We start from the raw sequence: 7,092 nt of genomic DNA, 5'->3' as shown, positions 1-7,092 counted from the left end.
TCTCAAAATAAAAGTAAACACATTAAAAATAAATAAATAAAAATAAAAAATAAAAAATTTAAAAAGCATATAATCCTTATAATAAAGCATATAATAAAGCAATCCCTACAAACACTGAATCATTACACTGGATGCCAGAAACTAATATAATGTGTCAACCATGTCTCAATTCAAAAAAAGGATGTAGAATGGCCCAAAGTGTATAAATAATGTAAAATGAAAAAAGTGCAATAAGAAAAAGGTGACAAGATTTTTAATAAATGCAAATAATAATGCTAGTGATTAACAAATATAATAAGTAGATAAAAATGAAGTAAGACTGAAGCCTTCTCCAGAGCAGGGCTCAGCAAACTTCTCTCTGTAAAGGCCCAGGAAGTAAACATTTTCGGCTCTGCAGGCCATGAGGTCTCTGTCAGTCTCCTCGACTTGGCGGTCTGTGCCAAGTAGCCACAGACAGGCAATATGGAATGAATGGACGTGGCTGTGTTTAATAGAACTTTCGTTTTTAAATAAACACTTGCAGCTGGCCAGATTTGGTCCAAGGGCCTTATTCTGGCTGACTCAGACTCAGGGCAGCACTTATCTCTCTCTCTCCTCTTTAAAGTTTATTTATTTTATGAGACAGAGCATGTGCATGCACATGAGTGGGGGGAGGGGCAGAAAGAAAAGGAGAAGGAGAGTCCCAAGCAGGCTCCACACTCAGCACGGAGCCCGACAAGGGGCTCAATGCCACGATCTTGGGATCATGACCTGAGCCCAAACCGAGAGTCAACACTTAACCAATAGAGCCACCCAGGTGCCCGGTGGCAGCACCTCTGAAACCCCGGTGTGCATATACATCACCTGGGAATCTTGTTGAAAGAAAAGTTATTTTAGAAGTTCGGAGGGGTGCTGAGACCCCCAGGTGACGCTGGGGTGCCGACCCGAGGACCGCACTTTGAGTAGCAAGGAGAGAACACCCAAAAGAGAAAAGAAGAAGCCCTTTCCAAAGAGCTCGCGTTTTCAGAGTGCTTAGAACACAGCATAGAAAAGCAATTTATTTTCTCATGACCAAGGAACGGAGTTCTGCGATTTAGGCCCACCTTCAGGAGGAGAGTACCATGTCATGGGCAGTCAAGGATGGAGCTAATGATCATTACCAGAAAGCAAAATGCTACACAGCTTTTAAGTACTGCTGTGCATTTTCTGGTAGCAGTTAGCAGCGACATATACCAATCAATGCAGGTAAATGAATCCATTCGAAGGCAGGCCATGGATGGTAAATCACATTGTCCAATAAAGTTGCTAAATTAGCAACAGCGCGACACAGAACATTTTTTTTTTTAATCAAAATGAATCCTCTCTGGAATGAGATGGACTGCAGGGGAGTGTGGGGGAGGGGAGAGGGGGGCAAGCCCCAGAGCTTCCAGGCTGGGAGCTCTGTCCCATGCTGAGGGTGCTCATGGGGAAATTGGGATGGAGGCTCTTCTGGAACATTGTCAAGGTCCCAGGGAGGGCCAGGTTCCCACGAGCAGGTGGCGAGTTTTGGATTTTTACATGCTGTAGTTCTGACACATGTCACCACCCAGCTCAGAGCAAGAGTGAGAATGAACGGATCCCCTCATTCACTGCTGGTGGGAGAGTGCGGAACAGCGCACCCTCCGTGGAGAAACAGTTTGGCAACTTTCTTAAACAGCTAAATATGGATTTACTACGTGACCCAGAAATCCCACTCCTGGGAACACACCCAAGAAAAACGCAAACATATGTCCACACGCAGACCTGTAGGTGAATGCTCAGAGCACCATTATTCACAAGAGTCAGAGGGGGAAGCCACTCAAGTGTCCGAGAGCCAATGCATGAATGAACTATGGTATGTCCATGCCGGGGGAATATTATTTAGCAGTGTGCCACATTACGAACAGACCTCGACAGTACACTAAGTGGAAGAAGCCAGATACTAAAGAGCTCAGACTGCAGGAGTCCATTTCTGCGAACTGTCCACCACGAGCAAACCTCCAGGGACCGAAGGGAGGTGAGTAGTTAGCGGCCTGGGAGTGACGCAGGTGTGCACGAGGACTCGCACGAGCGTGACACAAGTGTTTTGAGACTAGATCACGGTGGTGGTTGCACAGCTTGGTGAATTTACTAAAACTCACTGGGTGGTACCCTTAGAACGTGTGACTTTTATGGCAGATTAATCATGCCTCAGTAGTTTCTTAAAAATGAAAAGGTTTCCGTTATGTCCTTTTCTGTGTCGTGTTTGACCTCCCTTGTTCTTAAAATACTCAGGAATCCCATAAACTGGCACAGACCCAAAGACCCGGTTTATTCCAGATGAGGCATCAGCACGGCCTCGGCCCAGACCAATGCCCTGGGGATCGGACAGCAGCTGACTCCTCAGAGGACTAAAATAAACGCGCAGGAGCGGGACCTCGGTGTTTCTACTGCCAGAGCTGAATTCATCTGTGGTCACGGCATCATCTGGCCACGCCCCCAGGCCCCACGGCCCCGATCTCCACAACAGCGGCCAGACCTGCAGAGGCCTCGGCCCCACGGGAGTCACGAGCGAGGCCAGTTACGGCGAAGGCCTCATCCGCTGGCTGTTCGCTGCGCTGCAGAAAAGGCCAGAAAATCTGCCATGCTGAGAGCCAAATTCGCGACTCCCCCAAATACACTGACGCCCACAAACTCACACCTTCATCCAAGATCACACTTTTGGGTTTTTGTTTTTTTTTTTTGTCACATGCTGTCATCCTGAAACGGACTCTTTGGGATCCCATTCTGATGTCGGAAGCAACACTCACGTTCTCGGAAGAAAACGAAAACTCCGCCTGGCAGTACAGGCGTGGCTTTCCTCCTGCCAGCACGGGAAAAGTCTCGTGACACTGGAACTGCTGCAACACCTCCTCCTTCAGACAAACAGGACAACCCCAGTCAGTTGCAGGAGAGGACCTATTCCCAGCTGATTATGAAAATCATAAAGAAGAAGGCGGGTCGGGGGAGCTGTCTAGAATGAGCCGGTCCCTGCCGCGGCCCGCTTCCCTCATTCACTTCCCCACCCACAAACACACTCGGTGGTGGCAGCCAGCATCAAGTCAAAGCCAGGACTTGGGGCTCGGACGTGGGACTCCAGCTGAGCCACGTGTGAGTCTGGCCACGACCTTGATCTTCTGGATGCCACACTCAGGGAGCTGAGCCGACCGGGTACGGAAGAAACCCCGCTGAGGAGGCTTCAGAGCTGGGAGAACGGAATTTGGGCCCCAGCTAGTGATTTGGTACCATTCCCTTTGTGGCCCAGAAGGTATTTGGATGAGGAACACTAGCTTCACAGCCAGACGACCGATAATCTCTTTCTCCCTTTTCACTGAAAAAGAGAATATCTAAGATATGGAAGAATGCAGTAAAATCCTTAACTCCACTTTCTCTTTCTTTCTATTTTTTCCCCTCTCCTTTCCTAGTGGCAAGGCTGGATAAGCTTATCAAGTGCAGGCAAACGACATCTTAGCTCTGATCCTTTCGAGAAATCCATTTGGTGCCTTTAACATTTCATTTGGCAGATTGAATTTCGGACATGTATTTATGGGGCTGGGTTTGCCCTTAACAGAGTATTGCATAAATCCCATTACAGTATCCACTTTAGCGTGTTTGGGGTTTTCTAAGCCAGGGTTTTATTTAACTGGACAGCCCCAAAATGACCTGATCTGGCTTAGAAACTCTCTCGTCTCCCCGTGGAACCAAACCTTCGCAGATTGCCTCCATCATCATCAATGTCAAGTGACGTTTTAGGAGAAGTCCTTCTGGCACAGCCCAGAATGAGGCACATCCTGGCTTTGGAGAAATCGGCGACAGTCTGTCACCTTCCTCTAGTAAGCTACGGGGTTCCCTTCCAGGAAGCACCTTGCCCCACATTCCTCTTTTTTTCCCTGACAATAGTCAGGGAACCTTTGTTGGCAATATAATGCTTTTCTGTATTTCTTAAGTTTCCAACTAGGAAAGTGTATATACATCGGGGGGGGGGGGGATTATAAAGAATGATCACCTATCGGACAAAATGAGGAAGCAAAAGACGGGCTTTAGGCGTCCTAAGCAAGCCAGCTCCTCTCTTCGCCACGAGGTCAGCCACGGATCAACACAGAAGGCGCAACCGTGACGTCATGTGGTCAGGGCCATGGAAGGAGGGACGTGGGGAGGCGGTGCCTCGCGCGTCGGGGCGCAGGGGTACTCGGTCTCGGTTACTGGCCCCTCGGCCTGTCCTGGTGAGGCAGGACGGGCACTGACGGACGCTGCAGGCGACATGGCACACGGGCGAGGCGGGGCTGCCACGGCAGGAGACCCGGGACAGGCTCCGTCCCGGAAGCGCCCACGGAGCCCCGGAAGCGCCCACGGAGCCCCGGAAGCGCCCGCGGAGCCCCGGAAGCGCCCGCGGAGCTCTCCAGTTGCCGACGTCCCAGAGCAACTGGTTGAAGAGCAAAAACACAGGGAAGGCAGCTGGCAGTGAGTCACCCCAGAAACCCAGGTGACGCCGAAGGGGTGCCACCCAGTCCTCCGGGGCCCCCACTCCTTCCTGAACGTCCTTTGAATTTGGCCATCCAGGGTCAGGTCACTTTGTTCCGTCACACAAGCAGGTTTTTGTTTTAAGAGACAGCTGCTGTGGTGAAGGAAGAAGTGTGCACAGCGACAGGCTCTGGGGGCTATTTAGGGCTCCAGCTTGGTCTCAAGGCAGCGGGTTTGGTTACATCCAAGTGTGGCCTCTGAGCCTGTGGAGGTAACTTTTGATGAGAATAAAAATTCATTGACTCATTCAGCCCAAATTGACAGAGTCCGTGCTACTGCCTGGTGCCCTGCTCGGGGCTGGCGTCCCCATGGGGGGTAGGGCAGGCCTTGCCTGCAGATGATAGTCTGCGATGGATACAGAGAGCAAGTGGGGGCCCAGTGCCCGGCGGCAGCGTCCAGCAAGCCTGGCCCCTTGGACCAGACCCACAAGTGTACAAAGGGACTCCAGAGTACCAAACACCCAGGGCCCCTTCTCCAGGGCTTAGTCTTCTACAGATTCTCTCCCTGGCCTTTATTTTCTTCCCACCCATCCAGGAACCGAGGCCCGGCACAACAATTGCACGCTTTGTACGAACGACAGAAGGCACATAATATGCGTGACTACATTCACTTCCAGTTAAAGGTGGGCAGGTAGTAACAGCCCCATTGTAGAAAGGACACAGAGGCTCCAAGAGGTGAAGGGACTTGCCCAGGGTCACACGGACAGGAAGGACTGACCCGGGGCTCTGATGTCGACACCGTCAGCCTTTAAAAATGATGGATGGCACACAGTAGGGGATCAATCAGCATCTACTAAATTGAATTTGATCATCTTATTTAAAGCTACCGCAATCACACTCAGGTTTTAAGGTCCGGACTGGGAACAAGGTCATTCTATAAAAATGGAAAGCAGAAATTTGCCCTGAGGAATTTCTTAGGAGTTAGAGGTAGGAAACTAGAAAGGATTCTATTCAAATGACTATGGAATAAGACATGGCGTTGGTACATGCTTACAGGAGATGCACTGAAGCAGGATCTAACAGCTCGGACACACGGCTCAGCCTCCGTGGGCACGCTGCCTTTCGTAGAATTTCTAAGTTCATGATGTCGAAGGGTGGGGTTATGCGGGGGAAACGAAGACCTATTCTACTCGCTTTCTAACGTTTGTGCTTCCCACGGAGAACACTCTGGAAGACCATCAGCAGAGGAGACTGATATAATAACACAGCAGTAACAGTAACAGGCTTCTGTGTACGTCCTCGGTGCCAGGCCCAAGCTAAATGGTCTTCCTCTGCTACCTCACTTAATCCCCACGTGACCCTTCTGTGGCCGGCCAGGACCCCGGGTTCTGTTTTGCAGAGAGGAAAATGGAGCGAAGCCAGACCCTGAACGTGGGCATGTAACTGACTGCCCTGAGTCCTTCCATCTCATTTTTTAGATTTTGCTCCAAAGAACACTGAAGATTATGTGAAGGCAAACAAAACAACAACAACAAAACACGCTTGCCCAAATCCTGACGTCTCAGACAGGAAGACAAGAAGCGTGGGACCATCTGGGCCCCTGTCGGGTCCCTGCTGCCTCCTTCCCACTTTAATGGCACCCCCCTGGGCGAAACTCCTGCATGTGGCCACAGAGACACAATTTTCAAACTCAGCATCCTCCGCCTCCAATCATATTTGGCTCTGGCTGAAATCAAAGAGGCATTTGGGGACAAGTGATCTTTATCTGTACCAAATGTTTGTTGAGGCCACTCCAGGAAATGGTCTCACATTAAGCCTATGTGCACAATGTTTCCCCACAACTGCTTGGCATGTGCTCGTGTCCAGATTGAAACACTAGGAATTACATCTTTCTCGGAGCAACAACTCGGACAAAATTGCCAGGTCCAATGAGACTGCCAACCTACTTTTCATGGAACAGTCATTTAGATAGAGAAGGGAGGGAGAAAGGAATCAGATCCCCCATTCCAAGTATGCACCTCTTACAGAAAACTGTTCTTGGGAGTGAGGGGACCTATTAGAATGTGCAGGAACATAAATCTGGCCAGTTTTTACAATATAGTGAAACTCACCATCCTGGACTCCAACATCATTTCCCCAGGGCCAAATACCACTTCATAGTAGTCACAGCAAAGAGATTGAATCCTGGTTGCTGGTTGGGCAAATCCTTCCCCCTTGGGGGTGAGCGAGATTTAGTGAGTCCCATCTAATGAACAGAATATGGCAGAAGTGATGGTATTTCACAGGCAAGGTTTGGTTATAAAAAGTCTGCAGCTCCCATCTGAAGGGTGTCCTTCCCCAAGCACTCAGCTCTTTTGATCACTGGCTCTGGAGGATTCCACCTGCCATGCTGTGAGCGGCCCTACAGTGAGGAACTAACAGAGACCCCCCCCCCCCCCCCCCCCCCCGCTAACTGCCAGCAAGGACCTGAAGCCCTCAGTGTGGCAGCCTGGGAGAAGCCGAGGCCTGCTAACAAACATGTGAGTGGGCTTAGAAGTGGATCTTGCCCCGGTCGAGCCTTCGGATGAGACTACGGCTCTGGCCATCAGTCACATGCAGAATGAGCTGGTAAGTTTTA

General features: G+C 50.2%; 1 protein-coding gene and 1 long non-coding RNA gene across 6 annotated transcripts in view; one reads left to right on the top strand and one right to left on the bottom strand.

Moving 5' to 3' along the window:
- Positions 1-7,092, bottom strand: part of XYLT1 (xylosyltransferase 1) — a 291,549-nt gene that overhangs the window by 258,353 nt on the left and 26,104 nt on the right. The window lies entirely within an intron of this gene.
- LOC115298893 overlaps positions 4,171-7,092 on the top strand; it is a 4,897-nt gene continuing 1,975 nt past the window's right edge. The window contains exon 1 of the long non-coding RNA XR_003911893.1: positions 4,171-4,498. This is a non-coding gene — a long non-coding RNA (uncharacterized LOC115298893). The remainder of the gene's footprint in view (positions 4,499-7,092) is intronic.

Source organism: Suricata suricatta, chromosome 8 (assembly GCF_006229205.1).
Source record: "Suricata suricatta isolate VVHF042 chromosome 8, meerkat_22Aug2017_6uvM2_HiC, whole genome shotgun sequence".
Taxonomy (NCBI): domain Eukaryota; kingdom Metazoa; phylum Chordata; class Mammalia; order Carnivora; family Herpestidae; genus Suricata; species Suricata suricatta.
This window is presented reverse-complemented; position numbering and strand designations above follow the sequence as displayed.